Source organism: Pan troglodytes, chromosome 19, assembly GCF_028858775.2.
Source record: "Pan troglodytes isolate AG18354 chromosome 19, NHGRI_mPanTro3-v2.0_pri, whole genome shotgun sequence".
In the NCBI taxonomy this organism is placed as follows: Eukaryota; Metazoa; Chordata; class Mammalia; order Primates; family Hominidae; genus Pan; species Pan troglodytes.
The window spans coordinates 38,761,401-38,778,889 of NC_072417.2; the positions used below are offsets into that span (position 1 = coordinate 38,761,401).

General features: G+C 44.1%; 1 protein-coding gene across 22 annotated transcripts in view; it reads left to right on the forward strand.

The window, feature by feature from the left end:
* Positions 1–17,489, forward strand: part of FAM222B (family with sequence similarity 222 member B) — a 101,742-nt gene that overhangs the window by 34,758 nt on the left and 49,495 nt on the right. For 3 of the 22 annotated variants that reach the window (XM_054670170.2, XM_063798849.1, XM_063798852.1), the window contains one exon: positions 14,347–14,433. The exons of 16 other annotated variants lie outside the window; for them this stretch is intronic. The gene's annotated coding sequence lies outside the window, so the exon portion shown is untranslated. Of the gene's footprint in view, positions 1–7,880; positions 8,152–14,346; positions 14,434–17,489 lie in introns of those variants that run through there. 3 more of the 22 variants (XM_063798842.1, XM_003953080.6, XM_063798843.1) reach the window with 3 other exon arrangements.

Genomic DNA, 17,489 nt, shown 5'->3' on the forward strand with positions numbered 1-17,489 from the left:
CATACCAGAGTCTAAATATAGAATCAGTGGCATCATTACCTGTAATGTACTTAGGAACTACATTGAAATTTGAATCTGTTGAACTAAATTTTTCTCAGCCTTTTAAGTGACATTAACAATAGAGGAAAATTGGGATGTTGTCTAAAAGCCAATAAGGGAAAACTGAAATGGTTATGGGATAGTCTGCTGACGTGCTGGGAACTTTACCCTGACACCTCACCTGGGATCGTATATATTGTTTTTAGTATAGGGACCTGTGTGTTGCTAATTTTAGAACAAAGTAACATGAAGTTTTTTTAGCTTTATGCAGGTTGGACTGGAATCTTTTTTTCTGGAATTTGAGTTCTTTCACAATCCATTACCTTTTTGTATCAAGGACAAGTGAAAGGCTTAGGTTTCTTTTCCTCTTTGATGGGAAGACTGTACTTGCTTTTGCTGGACTCAGGCATTATCTGCTTTTGCATTTGCATTTGGTGACTGCTAAAAGGGTCCTTGAATGACATGCTTTCACAGCAAAGACAGTTGAGTAATTTTATTTTCTTAGAGACGTTTTATTTCTGTGGTTGTAGTAAGACTCCCTGTTATTTGCTTTCATCATCAGCTTTGTTCATTCTAGGCTTAGGGATTGGCTTCAACTGTTTTACATTCATAGGCAAAGGTTCATTTTATATTCATATTTTAGTTCTCTTGGATTTAATTTGTAGCTTATATGTATCCATTATATTGAATAGTTTCCTTCCTAGATTAGGTATTTCATAAAACTTCTAAATATTTTTAGGAATGTATTACTTATGCTTGACATCTTTATCATTATTTTTTTCATTCAAAATAGCCCAAGTTTCTCTGGAAGCTTGCAGTTGGCAGTACTATCAAGACAAAATGCCTTTAGGACTGTATGGAGAAGGCACTTTCCACCACTACCTAACAAAATGGAATATATATATAATTTTTGACTTTATGTATTTCTTCTGTGATTTACTAGCTCATATTCTTTGAATATTTTCCCCTTTGGTTATTTGTCTTCCTCTTATTTAGTTATAAGAGTTCTTTGTATATTGTGGCATTCAACTCTTTTTTATGTGATGTTAGTATTCCTTAAGGCTATGAATGAGAAGTGAGAAGGGAGGCTATTGCATTAAATGCTAATCCAAGATGGTGTTTGGTTAAATTGTTTTATTGTTTGCCTTGATTATTTGAGCAATGGTAAGCTTCTTTTGTCTCTTCCTTTCCAAAGATGCATAGAAAAGCTCCTTCTGTCTGAAGTAAAGTGTTGGCTCTGTGTTGGTTATAATTTGCTTTTTCTGGCTTGCACAGCCTTCTTTTTGTTTTCTGTCTTCTGACAGATTATAGGATTGTGGGGAAACAGCGTCCAGGGCTTTTTCAGGAACCGTGCCATTTTATCTACAGGAGAAGCCATTGGCTTTGGCACTAGAAGGGAATTGGCTGTGCATTTAAAGATGCCAAATCATGCTTGATTCACAAGTTTGCTGTCTCATTTTGTCTATGTGTGTGAAACTTTTTCAGGATTTTGGCTTTTTACTTTTTCTACCATGTGCTACCCCATCAGTATGAAAAATTAACAACTTGCCCCTTCTTTCCAGCTCTCTACTCCCAGAACATACAACCCAAACATCCTAAACCATAACAAATGATGGAGCAGTCATTTTGAAGATTAGGGAAAAATATACCATACAAGTGTTTCCCTTTGGCACCCTTGTCGTGACTTTGAGCTTTAATTCTGGTTTATCAGTCATTCCTATAGAGTCTTGTTATTTTTATTTTTATTTTTTATTTTTATTCTTATTTTTTTTTTGAGATGGACTCTCGCTCTGTTGCCCTGGAGACAGGCTGGAGTGCAGTGGCGCGATCTCGGCTGACTGCAAGCTCCGCCTCCCAGGTTCACGCCATTCTCCTGCCTCAGCCTCCCAAGTAGCTGGGACTGCAGGTGCCCACCACCACGCCCAGCTAATTTTTTGTATTTTTAGCAGAGACAGGGTTTCACCGTGTTAGCCCAGATGGTCTCGATCTCCTGACCTCATGATCCGCCCGCCTCGGCCTCCCAAAGTGCTGGGATTACAGGCGTGAGCCACCGCGCCTGGCCTATTTTTATTTTTTTAAAGGCAGGGTCTTGCTCTGTCACTGAGGCTTGGGAGTGCTGTGGCACGATCATAGCTCACTCTAACCTTGAACTCTTACTCCTGGGCTCAAATGATCCTCCCACCTCAGCCTCCCAAGTAGCTGGAAGTATAAACCACCCCCTACACCCCACCTTCATGCCTTTTAAACTGCATACAATAGATTTTGAAGCCTAACCAACTAGTTATTTTAGCAAATCTTCTTTACCAGATAATGCTTCTACTTTCATAGATAGAAGTTTAAAGATACCATCTAGGTATAGGTTATTTCCATTTAGATTAAGGCCAGAAATGTTGTTATTAGGAGAAAAAGCCAATTTGGATAGGCTGGTTTGTCTAGTGTGAATTATTATATATAAGCACATGTTTTTCCTCTCTCTTCTAGGAATGATTCTCCCGTCCTGTCCCATATCCATAGTCTCCCAAAGTCATGGGTTTGATTCTCTACTCTGCATTCTCTGTTGTAGTTTGCCTATTATTATTATTATTATTATTTTGAGATGGAATTTCACTCTTGTTGCCCAAGCTGGAGTGCAATGGCACAATCTCAGCTCACTGCAACCTCTGCCTCCTGGGTTCAAGCGATTCTCCTGCCTCAGCCTCCCGAGTAGCTGGGATTATAGGCGACCACCATGGTCGGCTAATTTTTTGTATTTTTAGTAGAGACAGGGTTTCACCATGTTGGCCTGGCTGGTCTCGAACTCCTGACCTCAGGTAGTCCAGCCTCGGCCTCCCAAAGTGTTGGGATTACAGGCGTGAGCCTCTGTGCCTGGCCTTATTATTATTATGATTATTAATTTTTTTTTTTTTTGAGACAGAGTCTCACTCTGTTGCCCAGGCTGGAGTTCAGTGGTGCGATATCAGCTCACTGCAATCTCTGTCTCCCAGGTTCAAGCGATTCTCCTATCTCATCCTCCTGAGTATCTGGGATTACAGGCATGCGCCACCACGCCCGGCTAATTTTTGTATTTTTTAGTAGAGATGGGGTTTCACAATGTTGGCCAGGCAGGTCTCGAACTGCTGACCTCAGTTGATCCATCTGCTCGGCCTCCCAAAGTGCTGGGATTACAGGTGTGAGCCACTGCGCCGGGCTTATCACTATTTTTTTTTTTTAACAGGCATGTCTTCTCTAACTAAACTAAGTACTTTAAAGACAAAGACCACATCTTATTAATCTTTTTGTCTCTGGGGTCTAATAGAATTTCAGGCATACAGGAATACAGTACATATTTGATGATGTTGGTGAATAAGTAAAACAAAATCCCAGATTTTATTTGGATTTTTATACTCCCCTCTAGTGTCTGAAACAGAAAGTGCAGCCAGTTAAAACCCTTTAATTACTGTTACACCTTGCTACTTTGAAGTGATAGTGCCAGGAATTCCCTTAAAAAAAATTACCACAGTGTTTTTCTCAGGCCTACTGTTCTCTTGAAGTCTAATGAACAATAAAGGTTTTATTAAAGTTTCTATGCTCTGTGTCATGGGTGTTTGAATTCTGTAAATATGACGTAGCAGTTCTTTATGAGGAAATTGTCTTTTTAAGACTGTTTGCCTTCTTTTCGGGTGCAATCATTGTTTTTTTTTTGTTTTTTTTTATTCCGTTCTACTGGGAACTGTGTCGTTTTGATTGGAGTAAATTAAGTGTCAGAGTTACATTTTATTTTATTTTTTTTTTGGTTGTTATAAATGCCATTTAGGAAATTTGCAAAATAGGGTGCTCAAGAAATAATGAGGTGCAAACTGATCAGTCTAGAGGGATATTACCTAAACTAATTTTTAGTCTAGCCTATTGATCTCTTCCATCTATTTTTGAGAGATGTTTATGTTTTAATATCTTTTACTGACTATAAAAGATATGTTCAACATAGTTTAAAGATGATAAAATCTGTAATTTCACTAAGTTAACATAGTAAAAATGACAAAATTAATGCTTTTTATTTACGTATTTATTTTTTGAGACGGAGTCCCACTCGCCCAGGCTGGAGTGCAGTGGCATGATCTTGGCTCATTGTAATCTCTGCCTCCTGGGTTCAAGCAATTTTCCTGTCCCAGCCTCCCGAGTAGCTGGGATTACAGGCCCCCACTACCACACTGGGCTAATTTTTTTTTTTTAATTGTAGCGATGAGGTTTCACCATGTTGGCCAGGCTGGTTTTGAATCCCTGACCTCAAGTGATCTGCCCTATTCAGCATCCCAAGATGCTAGGATTGATTACAGGCGTCAGCTACCATGCCGTGCCTTAATTTTTTTTTTTTTTTTGAGACGGAATCTCGCTCTGTTGCCCAGGCTGGAGTGCAGTGGCACGATCTCAGCTCACTGCAACCTGCGTCTCCCGGTTTCAAGCGATTCTCCTACCTCAGCCTGCTGAGTAGCTGGGATTACAGATGCGCGCCACCACACCCGGCTAATTTTTGTACTTTTTTTTAGTAGAGATGGGGTTTTACCATATTGGCCAGGCTGATCTCAATCTCCTGACCTCGAGATCTGCCTGTCTCAGCCACCCAAAGTGCTGGAGTTACAGTCATGAGTCATCACACCTGGCTGCTAATTTTTGTATTTTTTGTAGAGACAGGGTTTCACTGTGTTGCCCAGGCTGGTCTTGAACTCCTGAGCTCAAGTGATCCACCCACCCTGACCTCCCGAAGTGCTGGGATTACAGGCATGAGCCAGTGCACCTGGCCCGCTTTTTTATTTTTTAAAAGATGTAATAAAGGCCGGGCACGGTGGCTCACGCCTGTAATCCCAGCACTTTGGGAAGCCGAGTCGGGCGGATTACGAGGTCAAGAGATCGATATCATCCTGGCTAACACGGTGAAACCCCGTCTCTACTAAAGAATACAAAAAATTAGCTGGGCTTGGTGGCAGGCGCCTGTAGTCTCAGCTACTTGGGAGGCTGAGGCAGGAGAATGGCATGAACCTGGGAGGTGGAGGTTGCAGTGCGCCGAGATCGCGCCACTGCACTCCAGCCTGGGTGACAGAGCGAGACTCTGTCTTTAAAAAAAAAAAAAAAAAAGATGTAATAAATTCTCTTCTTCAGTTCTCCCTACCTGTATTCTTATTCTCTCAATAACTACTGTTGACGGATTGGTGTAACATCTAGATATTATATTGGACCAAGAGATGTATATTTATATGTGTTTAAAAAATAGCTGTGATGCTGGGCGTGGTGGCTCATGCCTGTAATCCCAGCACTTTGGGAGGCGAGGGGGGTGGATCACCTGAGGTCTGGAGTTCGAGATCAGCCTGGGCAACATGGTGAAACCCCGTTTCTACTAAAAATACAAAAATGTAGCCGGGCACGGTGGCTCGTGCCTGTAATCCCAGCTACTCGGGAAGCTGAGGCAGGAGAATCGCTTGAGCCCGGGAGGCGGAGGTTGCAGTGAGCCAAGATTGTGCTGTTGCACTCCAGCCTGGACGACAGAGCGAGACTCTTATCTCAAAAAAAAAAAAAAAAAAAGATCGGCCTGGCACGTTGGCTCATGCCTGTAATCCCAGCACTTTGGGAGGCCGAGGCAGGCAGATCACTCGAGGTCAGGAGTTCGAGACTAGCCTGGCCACCATGGCGAAACCCCGTCTCTAGTAAAAATACAAAAGTTAGCCAGGCGTGGTGGTGTGCACCTGTAATTTCAGCTTCTTGGGAGGCTGAGGCAGAACTGCTTAAACCTAGGAGGCGGAGGTTGCAGTGAGCCAAGATTACACCACAGCATCTCACCACTGCACTCCAGCTTGGGAAACAGAGCGAAACTCCGTCTCAAAAATAAATAAAATAAAAACAGGCATGTCATACAGCTCCTTTTCCATCTTCCAGGAGTACTGAGGTTCTTATATATGAAATGTTTTGAGTTCCAAGGTAGCCTAGACTGCTTAAAGTTTTGTTTTGTTTTAAATTATAGTAGTGTTCGGGGGGCTTAAGCAGTGTTGTAGAGTGTGATGTAGATATTTAATGTTATGCACTTGCAAGAACGCTGAATAAAAATGACATTCTAGGTAATAGCTTGCCTTCCTGACCCCCGTTTTTTCTTTTCTTTTCTTTTTTTTTTTTGGAGTTAGAGTCTTACTCTCACTCAGGCTGGAGTGCAGTGGCACGGTCTCTGCTCACTGTACTCTGCCAAGTAGCTGGGACTACCGCGCGAGTTACCACGCCTAGCTACATCTAAAATTTGTGGTAGAGGTGGGGTTCTCACCATGTCACCATGTTGACCAGGCTGGTCTCGAACACCTGGGTTCAAGTGATCTGCCCACGTTGGCCTCCCAAAGTGCTGGGATTACAGGTGAGACACACCGCGCCCGGCCAGTTTTCTTAAATGAGCCCCATGTAGTGCTCTATCACTACACCCCAGAAAATATACCACAGTGTTTAAAATGTCCTATTCCATGCCGGGCGCGGTGGCTCACGCCTGTAATACCAGCACTTTGGGAGGCCGAGGCGGGCGGATCACGACGTCAGGAGATCGAGACCGTCCTGGCTAACACAGTGAAACCCCGTCTCTACTAAAAAATACAAAAAAAAAAAAAAAAAAAAAAATTAGCTGGGCGTGATGGCGGGCACCTGTAGTCCCAGCTACTCCAGCTACTTGGGAGGCTCAGGCAGGAGAATGGCGTGAACCTGGGAGGCGGAGCTTGCAGTGAGCCAAGATCTCGCCACTGCACTCCAGCCTGGGCAACACAGCGAGACTCCGTCTCCAAAAAAAAAAAAAAAAGACAAGAAAAAAAAAAACAACTGTCAAAATCAGGAAAGTAACATTGACACATTACTTCCATATAATTATCAGATCCTCTTCAAATGTTGCTTATTATTATACCAGTTATATACTTTATAGCAAAAAGGATCCAGGTCAGAATCACACATTGCATTTATTTTTCATGTTGTCTTAGTCTCCTCCAGTCTGGTTGCTGAGAGTATGTTCCCCATAATATTAGGTATATGACTGAACAAGGATTAGGTGTTTGCTTCCTAATTGTACTGAAACCTGCTAAAGGAATGGTTATCTTGGGATTTAACTGGATTAGATACATCCAGCTAAATACATTGGATGTTTTGTATCTGAAACAGGTTGGAGCCAACTATGTGTGGTTTTTTTTTGTATGTGTGGTTTTTTTTTTTTTTTTTTTGGCTGATGATTTCATGTATTCCCTTCTCCACCCCCCCAACTTCTAGATACATACTTTCCCAACATGCCTCCAACGCCCCCCCCCCCCCCCCGCTTAATTTCTGCGTCACGGGAAGCACGAGTTTCCGACAGGGAGGATTGATGTGTGCAATTGATTTAATATGCAATCCTAAATCCGTCCACTGTTACAGTGCAGTGCAGTTGATTAGACTAGAGGCAGAGAGGCTTGGGGAGCATCTTTTTACTGTCGAGTGTCTCCAGGTGGCAATTGCTGTTGAAGTCTGAGGCACTCTGGGAGGTATCGCGTGGGTGGGGGGGGTCTCCTAGTACCCAGGCAGAAAGTGGGAGGGGACAAGGGGACAGAGGGAGAAGGGGTGCAAAGGGGCGCAGCTTCACCTGGCCCAGCTACGGGATGCTTGGCTCTTGGCTTTGGGGTAGGGGCCGGGAGAGATGGGGGCAGCGCTAACAAAGAGGAGCCGAGTCGGGCCGGGTCCGCGGGTAGCGGGCCTATCCCGGTGGCTGACCTCCCTGTGGGCCTCCCCAGTTGGCTGTTTGGCGAGTCGCTCTGCTGGCTCCCTGGCTCGCCATTGGCTGTGCAGACAGGAGGGGGCTCGCGAAGAGCCAGGGTGGAGGTGAGGGGGCGGGGCTGGCTTCCGGCGGCGGCTGGGAGCAAGCGGCAGCCGGCTGGGGGAGGGGGTGTCGGCGCACCGCGGAGTCCTGCGCTCCGTGAGCCTGGCACCCGGAGCAGCCGCCTCCCCCTCCCCCTGCCTAGACCGCTAGAAGCCCCCTCTCTTCCATCATCCCGGGGCGCGGGTGAGCTGGGCTCAGCTGCCCAAGGCGGGCGGGGCGGAGCCAGGAGCCCCACCAAGCGCTGCGGAGCGAACCTCACCTTTCCAGGGCGCAAGGTGTGTGTGTGCTTTTTCTAACGCGACCCCGACTTCAGCCGACTTAACCTTGTAAGAAAAGGGGAAATGGAACGGGAAATAATGTCTCTGGATCCCATCAGTTTATTTTGATTATCTGTTTCTACCCTTCATCATTTTTTTTCCTTCCCTTCATCTCACCCCTGCAGATGGGTAAGGAGATTCAGGACTCTTATCTCTTTTTACTGATGTGTCGATATCGGTCGCATAGTAAAATGCACAGAGAAGAAAAGAGGAGCCCTTTTTTGTGTGGTATCTGATGCAGTAAACCGTAATTTAAAAAAAAGAAAAGGCAAGCTAGGAGTGGATATTTGGAACTGTACTGCATGCGTGTCCATTAAGGTTGTCTTCACCATTTTCCTCCTTGGGACTGCCTTGATCAGCAATAACAATCTGAAAGGAGAGGAGGTGCTAGTGGAAAGAGGGAGCAGCCCCAGTCAAATGGTGGTTAAAGGAAATCCTGATAGTTGTTAGTGATTAACTCTGCTAAAGTCTCTTCCTGGAGTACATTGTCACCGGCTTTGTGTAGTAGCTCATCTCTGTTGGAGAAACCTGACTAGAGCAGGCAAACTTACCTTGCTGTTGCTGAAACTTAAAAGTCTTATCTTTTTCTCTGTTGGTATATTTCTTATATTCACAGACCCTCGGAGGGAGTAGTTTCTATCGTCAAAAACCAAAACCAAACTTAAAAAAACAAACCTCCAGATGTATTTTAGTTCGTGGGGTTTTTTTGTTTTTGTTTTTGTTTTTGTTTTTTGAGACGAGTCGCGCTCTGTTGCCCAGGCTGGAGTGCAGTGGCGCGATCTCGGCTCACTGCAACCTCTGCCTCCAGGGTTCAAGCGATTCCCCTGTCTTAGCCTCCTGAGTAGCTGGGATCACAGGCACCTACCACCATGCCCGGCTAATTTTTTGTGTTTTTAGTAGAGATGGGGTTTCACCATGTTGGTCAGGCTGGTCTCGAACTCCTGACTTCGTGATCCTCCTGCTTCGGCCTCCCAAAGTGCTGGGATTACAGGCGTGAGCCACGGCGCCCAGCCTCGTTAGTCTTTTAAAAAAGGTTCCTCTCCCCAAACTTTATGAATTTGGGTGGCTGCAGCATTACAACTTAAATGAAATTTATCTTTTTTGAGTTCCTTTGCTTCTTCATCTTAGGGATCCTTTCTTTCTGAAGAACACCTATCTCCAGTCAAAATCGGGAACCTCTTTGTAGGCTTTAAATTGAGAAAAACATTTTCAGTGGAAAATAGAAAATCCAAAATTTTTGATGTTAGAGACAAAGAGAGTTTGTGTGTGTGTATGTGTCTATGTTGGGTGGCAACTTGCTTTAAGTGGGCATTTTCTTTCTTCTTCTTTTTTTTTTTTTTTTTTTTTTTTGAGACTGAGTCTCGCCCTGTCGCCCAGGCTGGAGTGCAGTGGCGCGATCTCAGCTCACTGCAAGCTCCGCCTCCCGGGTTCACCCCATTCTCCTGCCTCAGCCTCTCCGAGTAGCTGGGACTACAGGCGCCTGCCACCACACCTGGCTAATTTTTTGTATTTTTAGTAGTGACGGGGTTTCACCGTGTTAGCCAGGATGGTCTCGATATCCTGACCTCGTGATCTGCCCGCCTCGGCCTCCCTAAGTGCTGGGATTACAGGCGTGAGCCACCGCGCCTGGCCTAAATGGGCATTTTCAACGAAACGTGTTTGGAGCAGGTTTATCTTAATGTTGATTAGCAAAGAGCTACAGTACCAGAAGGGATGAATATTTTTTTTTTTGGCAACACTTTGATAAATATTAATTAAAATGGTTCAGAGTTTATGTAATACAGGTTCAGTTTTCCACGATTGTTGTAACTGGGGTCCACTTTTGAAGACAGAATTGATACACTGGAGCTGTCTTACAGTTTTGGCTAGATTAGTGATTTTTTTCTTTGCATTGATTTATTAGATCTCTAAACAATTAGGAGCAATTTGGGATGAAAGCAAGTATTATAAAAAATAGGGATAATGGGATAGGAAACCATTTCAGCTGTGGAAAGTAATAGGGATTAGGAAGCTTACTTTACCTTTTTTAAAAAGAAGATTTCAAATACCTTAGAATAGACATGTTACTAAAAAGTAGATTCACAGTAATCCTGTGTCAGGTTTTGGGTTTTTATTACTCACTTGTCCCTTAAGGCTCCATGAGTTGTATTTAAATTGGGAGGGAAAGGGGATCCCCCAGATGTTGACTAGTTAACTTGCTACTGAGAGTGAACTGTTAAAAATCACTGATTGAAGCCTTTACAGTTAGCTAGTATATAAAACAGAGTTAGCTAGTATATAAAACAAAGTTAGCTAGTATATAAAACAAAGTTAGCTAGTATATAAAACAGAGTTAGCTAGTATATAAAACAGAGTTAGCTAGTATATAAAACAGAGTTAGCTAGTATATAAAACAAAGTGCGCTTTGATATCTAAGGTATAGGAAGCTGGGGAAGTGACCAAAAAAACCAGTTGGAAGGCGGGGTGCAATGGCTTGCTCCTGTAATCCCAGCACTTTGGGAGGCTGAGGTGGGTGGATCACTTGAAGTCAGAAGTTAAAGACCAACATGGTGAAAACCCCGTCTCTACCAAAACATAAAAAAATTAGCTGGGCGTGGTGGTGCACTCCTGTAGTCCCAGCTGCTTGGGAGGCTGAGGTGGGAGAATTGCCGGAACCCGGGAGGCAGAGGTTGCAGTGAGCCAAGGTTGTACCACTGCACTCCAACCTGGGTGACACAGTGAGACCCTGTCTCAAAAAAACAAAAACAAAAACAAACCAGTTGGAGGCTGTACAATTTCAACTTGCTTCTGTCAAAAAACAAGTTTGCCCTTCTATTTGATATCTGGGTGGTTTTTATGTTCTCTACCCATGGGTGAGCAGTAAGTACAGCTTTATAAAGTTATACTTCACTCACTTTTTTATATTACTATTTTTTAATTTTTATGTTTTGTAGAGAATAGGGTCTGGCTCTGTTGCCCAGGTTGGTCTCAAACTCCTGGCCTCAAGCAGCCCTCCCAGAGGCCTCCCAAAGTGTTGGGATTAAGGTGTGAGCCACTGCACCCCTCCACGCCCGATATTTCTATTTTCTTGACTGATTTGTGTGATCACTGTTTTGCATGGTGCAATAATTAGGGGTTCCTGAAAGAATTTTCCCAGGAGACAGAAGACTATGTATAGAACTAATCATAAATGTATTTGCACTGATGTTCAAATATCATTTAAGGGGCATGGAAATCCTGGAATTTGGTCATCTGCAAGGAAACAATTATAGAAAGCCATAATCTCTTAGGTTGAGGGGGCATAGTGCTGGTTGAGGTTAAAGCAGTTGATTTAATTTTCTTTAGCAGTCTGTTTTTATCCATCCTGCTTATTTCATTTCTCTCTCTCTCTCTTTTTTTTTTTTTTTTTTTTTGAGACAGAGTCTCGCTCTGTCACCCAGGCTGGAGTGCAGTGGCACAATCTCTCTGCTCACTGCAGCCTCTGCTTCCCAGGTTCAAGCAGTTCTCCTGCCTCAGCCTCCTGAGTAGCTGGGACTACAGACACGCACCAGCACGCCTGGCTAATTTTTGTATTTTCAGTAGAGACAGGGTTTCACCATGTTGGCCAGGGTGGTCTCAAACTGACCTCAGATGGTCCACCTGCCTCGGCCTTCCACAGTGCTGGGATTACAGGCATGAGCCACCGTGCCCGGCCCATCCTGCTTATTTCTGTGAGTCACGGCTTGGAATGTGTTAAGAAAAAGGACTCTATGTTCTCTCTAAAGGGAGACTCGAGACTAATCCCCTGTTCACATCAGAAGTATAAAATGATCCCCTTGAGAAGGTGAAAGAAAAATATTGGGCCCTTGGCATTGCTTGATTCTCAGAATAATCAGCTTGAGTGTTGTAAGGTTTGGAATTGGGAAAAGCTTACTCTAGGTGAGAAAATATTAGAGGCAAAGGAGACTCTGAGAATGCTCTGTCAATTGTCAGAGACTTATTTAGAACAATGGATGCATTCATATGGAGATGTGGGTGATGGTAGTTTTTAGCTTTTCAGCTTTTTCAGTCAGGTGTCAGAGACAATATTTTGTGTGTTTAAGCACAATCCCCTCCCCCAGGGTTTGACTCTTGGAAGCTGAATCTTTTGAGGAAGTTGTTTGCTATAAGTCTGAATCCTGAAAGTAGAGGACTTGATGGAGTCTGTAATCTGTTTACCACTCAGATGAGGATGTAGAATTTATTGTTGGTGAGTTACTGAACTCTTCCTAAAGAATGGTTGCTAGGCAAATTTTCTCTCAATCAGTTTAACCCTTAGTAGTTCACAGTCTGTTCTCAGTGAAGGCCAGAGCTGTCTTTCTAATGATACTGTCCTTAAAGAATCCTTGTTGGATATGCATGTGTGTTGTTCAGTGGCTCAAAATAAAGGACTGGAATGATGTATGGTTCTCTCTTCATCCAGGACAATTTAGCTTTTGGTAACCTGGGCTGGCATTGTTATTAATTTCTCTCCTAGATCAAATGGTTGGTGGGGTTGCTTTCCAACGTTAAGACACCACTGTGTTTGATTATTTTGGTTTTGTAACTAATAGGGCAATGAGTAATGCATTCATTTTGGAAACAGGCCAGTGGTAACACAGCTCTTGGGCCTGCTGGACGTGTGGAAAAATAGGACAGAGTAAACAATTGAGGGCATAAATAATGAATCTTCCAACTGAGCCCTGGGAGAGTGAGGGAGATTATCCTCAGAGCTGTTCAGTCTGGCAGTAAAAGGGAAAGAGTCCACTGAATTAATTACCCAGACTGTATTTGATACTGCAGGAGTTATGAGATTGTTGAAACCATTCAAAACAAAGTTACCTTTCCGATACAAACTTTTAATCCATCTTTTTGTTTGTTTTAAACCAGACATTTGAATTGTTCATTTATTTTTTAGAGTCCAGGCCTTTGTATCTTCTTTAAACTTTGTTCTATATGTTAGCATTCTGTGAACACTTGATGGTCCTTTTGTTTAGTCAGATCTTAGAAGTTTACTTCATTAGAGATTTCATGATCTGTAAATACATAAAACGTCTCACAAAAGGTTAAGACAAGAGTTTGGGCCAGATGTGGTGACTCATGCTTGTAATCCCAACACTTCAGGAGGCTGAGGCGGACGGATCACTTGAGGCCAGGAGTTCAAGACCAGCCTGACCAACATGGTGAAACCTCATCTCTACTAAAAATATGAAAATTAGCTGGGCATGGTGGCACAGGCCTGTAATTCCAGCTACTCAGGAGGCTGAGGCAGGAGAATTGCTTGAACCCAGGAAGTGGGGGTTGCAGTGAGCTGAGATTGTTGGACTGCACTCCAGCCTGGGTGACAGTGAGACTCCACATAAAAGCAAAACAAACAAACAAAAACACACACACACAAAAACAAGCGTTTCTTCAGCCCAAGAATCATTTCCAGTATTAAGATAAATATTTGCCAGGCGCAGTGGCTCACACCTGTAATCCCAGGACTTTGGGAAGCTGAGGCAGGCGGATCACCTGAGTTCGGGAGTTCGAGACCAGCTTGACCAACATGGAGAAACCCCATCTCTATTAAAAATACAAAAATTAGCTGGGTGTGGTGGTGCATGCCTATAATCCCAGCTACTTGGGAAGCCCAGGCAGGAGAATCGCTTGAACCCAGGAGGTAGAGGTTGCAGTGAGCCGAGATTGTGCCATTGCACTCCAGCCTGGGCAACAGGAACGAAATTCCATCTAAAAAAAAAAAAAGAAAAAAAAAGATAAATACTCTTACTTTTGGATAGTTTTTATCCAGTGAATTAAATGAACATTGGTCTCAGCATTTCTCTGAAGTAGGGAAAACTAATGGCCTGTGATTATCTAAATAACTTAAGTGATTTGGTAGTGAAGTCAGACCGAGAGCCAAGGTCTCTGAATTCTTCTTTTCTCTGAATTTCTAATATAGCTTATTATTTTCTCCAAGAAATTTCAGGAACCCTATTTGAAATGATTTGAAGTTTTCCTATCTCTACCCTGAGAGGCTTTTTTTATCTTTCTGGTTGTGAAGGGGATCCAAACACCAGTATGCTATTATTAATCAAAAGAAGAATGCTCAAGATGAGGTATTGGAGAAAGAAAAAATAAAGTTGTTAAGAAAAGACCAACTTGAAGGTGATTTTATTTTGTTTTGTTTTGAGACAGGGTGCCGTCCCAATTATATTGTCCAGGCTGGCCTTGAACTCCCGGACTCAAGCAGTACTCCTGACCCAGCCACCGAAGGGACTACAGGTGTGCACCGTGGTGCCCGACTTCCAAATTGAAGTTTTATTATATTTGGTGCTGGTGGATCCCAGGAAGGAAATACTGGGCTGGTTAGATTAAATTCAGTCATGGACTGAGTTTGTTACATTGCGGCCTAACTGAAAAGGGCAGAGGGCATCTTTACCAAGATATGGACAAGACTCTAGTTAAGAGTTCATTCCTTAGATTCACAGAGACCAAAAAGTGGAAAAAACAAAAGTTCATTCCTGATCTTTGAAAAGTCTGTTATTGATTATACACACAAAAGGGCAAGCAGGCAAAGTATAGACAGGTGAAATCAATCCAAAGATATTCTCAAGGACACTTTTTTTTTTTTTTAGTTGGAGTTTCACTCATGTTGCCTAGGTTGGAGTGCAATGGCGCGATCTCGACTCACTGCAATGTCCACCTCCCAGGTTCAAGCGATTCTCCTGTCTCAGCCTCCCAAGTAGCTGGGATTATAGGCATGTGCCACCACATGCACCATGTGCCCAGCTAATTTTGTATTTTTAGTAGAGATGGGGTTTCTCCATGTTGGTCAGGCTGGTCTCGAACTCCCGACCTCAGGTGATCCGCCCACCTCCACCTCCCAAAGTGCTGGGATTACAGGCGTGAGCCACCGTGCCCTGCCTCAAGGGCACATTTTTAGGCAATAGCTTTAAGTTCCTCTGGTTTTTAACTGAGGTTTTCTAGGCATACAGACTACTGAAAAATTTGTTTTTTTCTTTGGTCATTCAACTAAGCAGTAGGCAAGATAGCCAAGAACTTGTATTACACTTAGTTTTGTTTTGAGACAGAGATCCCACTTTTTTGTGTTTCTCTCTCTTTCTTTTTTTTTTTTTTTTGAGACAGGTTCTCACTGTGTCATCCAGGTTGGAATATAGTGTGATCACGGCTCACTGCAGTCTCTACCCCTTGGGCTCAGGCAGTCTTCCCATCTCAGCCTCTTTTATTTTTTTTGAGATGGGAGGCTTGCTCTGTCACCCAGGCTGGAGTTCAGTGGCATGATCTTGGCTCACTGTAACCTCCACCTCCTGGGTTCAAGTGATTCTTGTGCCTCAGCCTCCTGAATAGCTGGGATTACAGGCATGTACCACCACACCAGGCTAATTTTTGAATTTTCAGTAGAGACGGGGTTTCACCATGTTGGCCAGGCTGGTCTCGAACTTCTGGCCTCAAGTGATCTGCCTGCCATGGCCTCCCAAAGTGGTGTGAGCCACCATGCCCGGCCCATCTCAGCCTCTTGAGTAGGTAGGACCACAGGTTCGCATCATCATGCCTGGCTACTTTTTTCATTTTTTATAGAGACGGGGTCTCCCTATGTTGTCCAGGTTGGTCCCAAACTCCTGGGCTCCAATGATCCTCCCACCTTGGCCTCCCAAGTGCTGGGATTAGAACCATGAGCTATCATGTCCAGACTACACTTAGTTTCTTTCTTTTTTTTTTTTCCTGAGATGGAGTCTCGCTCTGTCGCCCAGACCGGAGTGCAGTGGCGTGATCTCGGCTCACTGCAAGCTCTGCCAATGGGGTTCACGCCATTCCCCCGCCTCAGCCTCCCGAGTAGCTGGGACTATAGGCGCCTGCCACCACGCCTGGCTAATTTTGTTTCTGTATTTTTAGTAGAGATGGGGTTTCACTGTGTTAGCCAGGATAGTCTCGATATCCTGACCTTGTGATCCGCCCACCTTGGCCTCCCAGAGTGCTGGGATTATAGGCATGAGCCACTGCACCCGCCCTGCACTTAGTTTCTTAATCATCAAAAGTAGTATATAACTCAGTACTGGACCTAGAAAAATTCAGCTCAATGTAGTATCCTTGGGACAGTTTGTTTTATTTAATACTAAATATAAAATCTATATTAGAGGCCGGGCATGGTGGCTCATGCCTGTAATCCCAGCACTTTGGGAGGCCGAGGTGGGTGGATCACAAGGTCAAGAGATCAAGGCCATCCTGGCCAACATAGTGAAACCCCATCTCTACTAAAAAATACAAAAATTAGCTGGGCGTGGTGGCGCGTGCCTGTAGTCCCAGCTACTCGGGAGGCTGAGGCAGGAGAATCGCTTGAACCCGAGAGGTGGAGGTTGCGGTGAGCCGAGATCGCGCCACTGCGCTCTAGGCTGGCGACAGGGCGAGACTGTGCCTGGGGGAAAAAAAAAAATCTGTATTAGCATTCTCCAGAGAAACAACCAGTAGGGTAAATATATAAGAGGGGATTAGGACTTGGCTCATTTAGTTATGGAGGCTGAGAACTTCCACAATATGCTGTCTGCAAGCCCGAGAACCAGGAAAGCTGGTGGTGTCATTCAGTCTGAGGCCAAAGGCCTAAGAACTAGGAGCTCTGATTGCCAAGGGGAGGAGAAGATAGATGTCCTGGTTTCCGAAGAGACCTGACCTTTGTTACTTAATCACACTGAGGTGCTATGGAGAATTAAAATCTTTCAAGTAAGTCATACGTAAACTAGCTTTTGATACTGAAATGTCATTTTTGTTTGTTTTTTGCTTTTTGTTTTTTTTTTTTTGAGACGTAGTCTTGCTCTGTCACCCAGGCTGGAGTGCAGTGGCATGATCTCAGCTTACTGCATCCTCTGCCTCCCAGGTTCAAAAAGTTCTCTGCCTCAGCCTCCCAAGTAGTTGGGATTACAGGCACCTGCCACCACACCCAGCTAAGTTTTTTGTATTTTTTTAGTAGAGATGGGGTTTCACCATCTTGGCCAGGCTGGTCTTGAACTCCTGACCTCTTGATCCACCCGTCTCGGCCTCCCAAAGTGCTGGGATTACAGGCGTGAGCCACCGCACCTGGCTGAAATGTCTTCATTGTTGGTGTCTTCTAACCCCATAGTATATGTAAATTATTCATCATATGTGGGTGAGCTGTTGGTAGCTAAGCCAAAGAAACAAACTGCAGCCAGACGCAGCGGCTCATGCCTGTAATCCCAACACTTTGGGAGACTGAGGCAGGAGGATTGCTTGAGCCCAGGAGTTTGAGACCCGCCCAAGCAAGATGGTGAGACCCTGTCTCTCTATAAAAAAATTAGGTGGGTGTG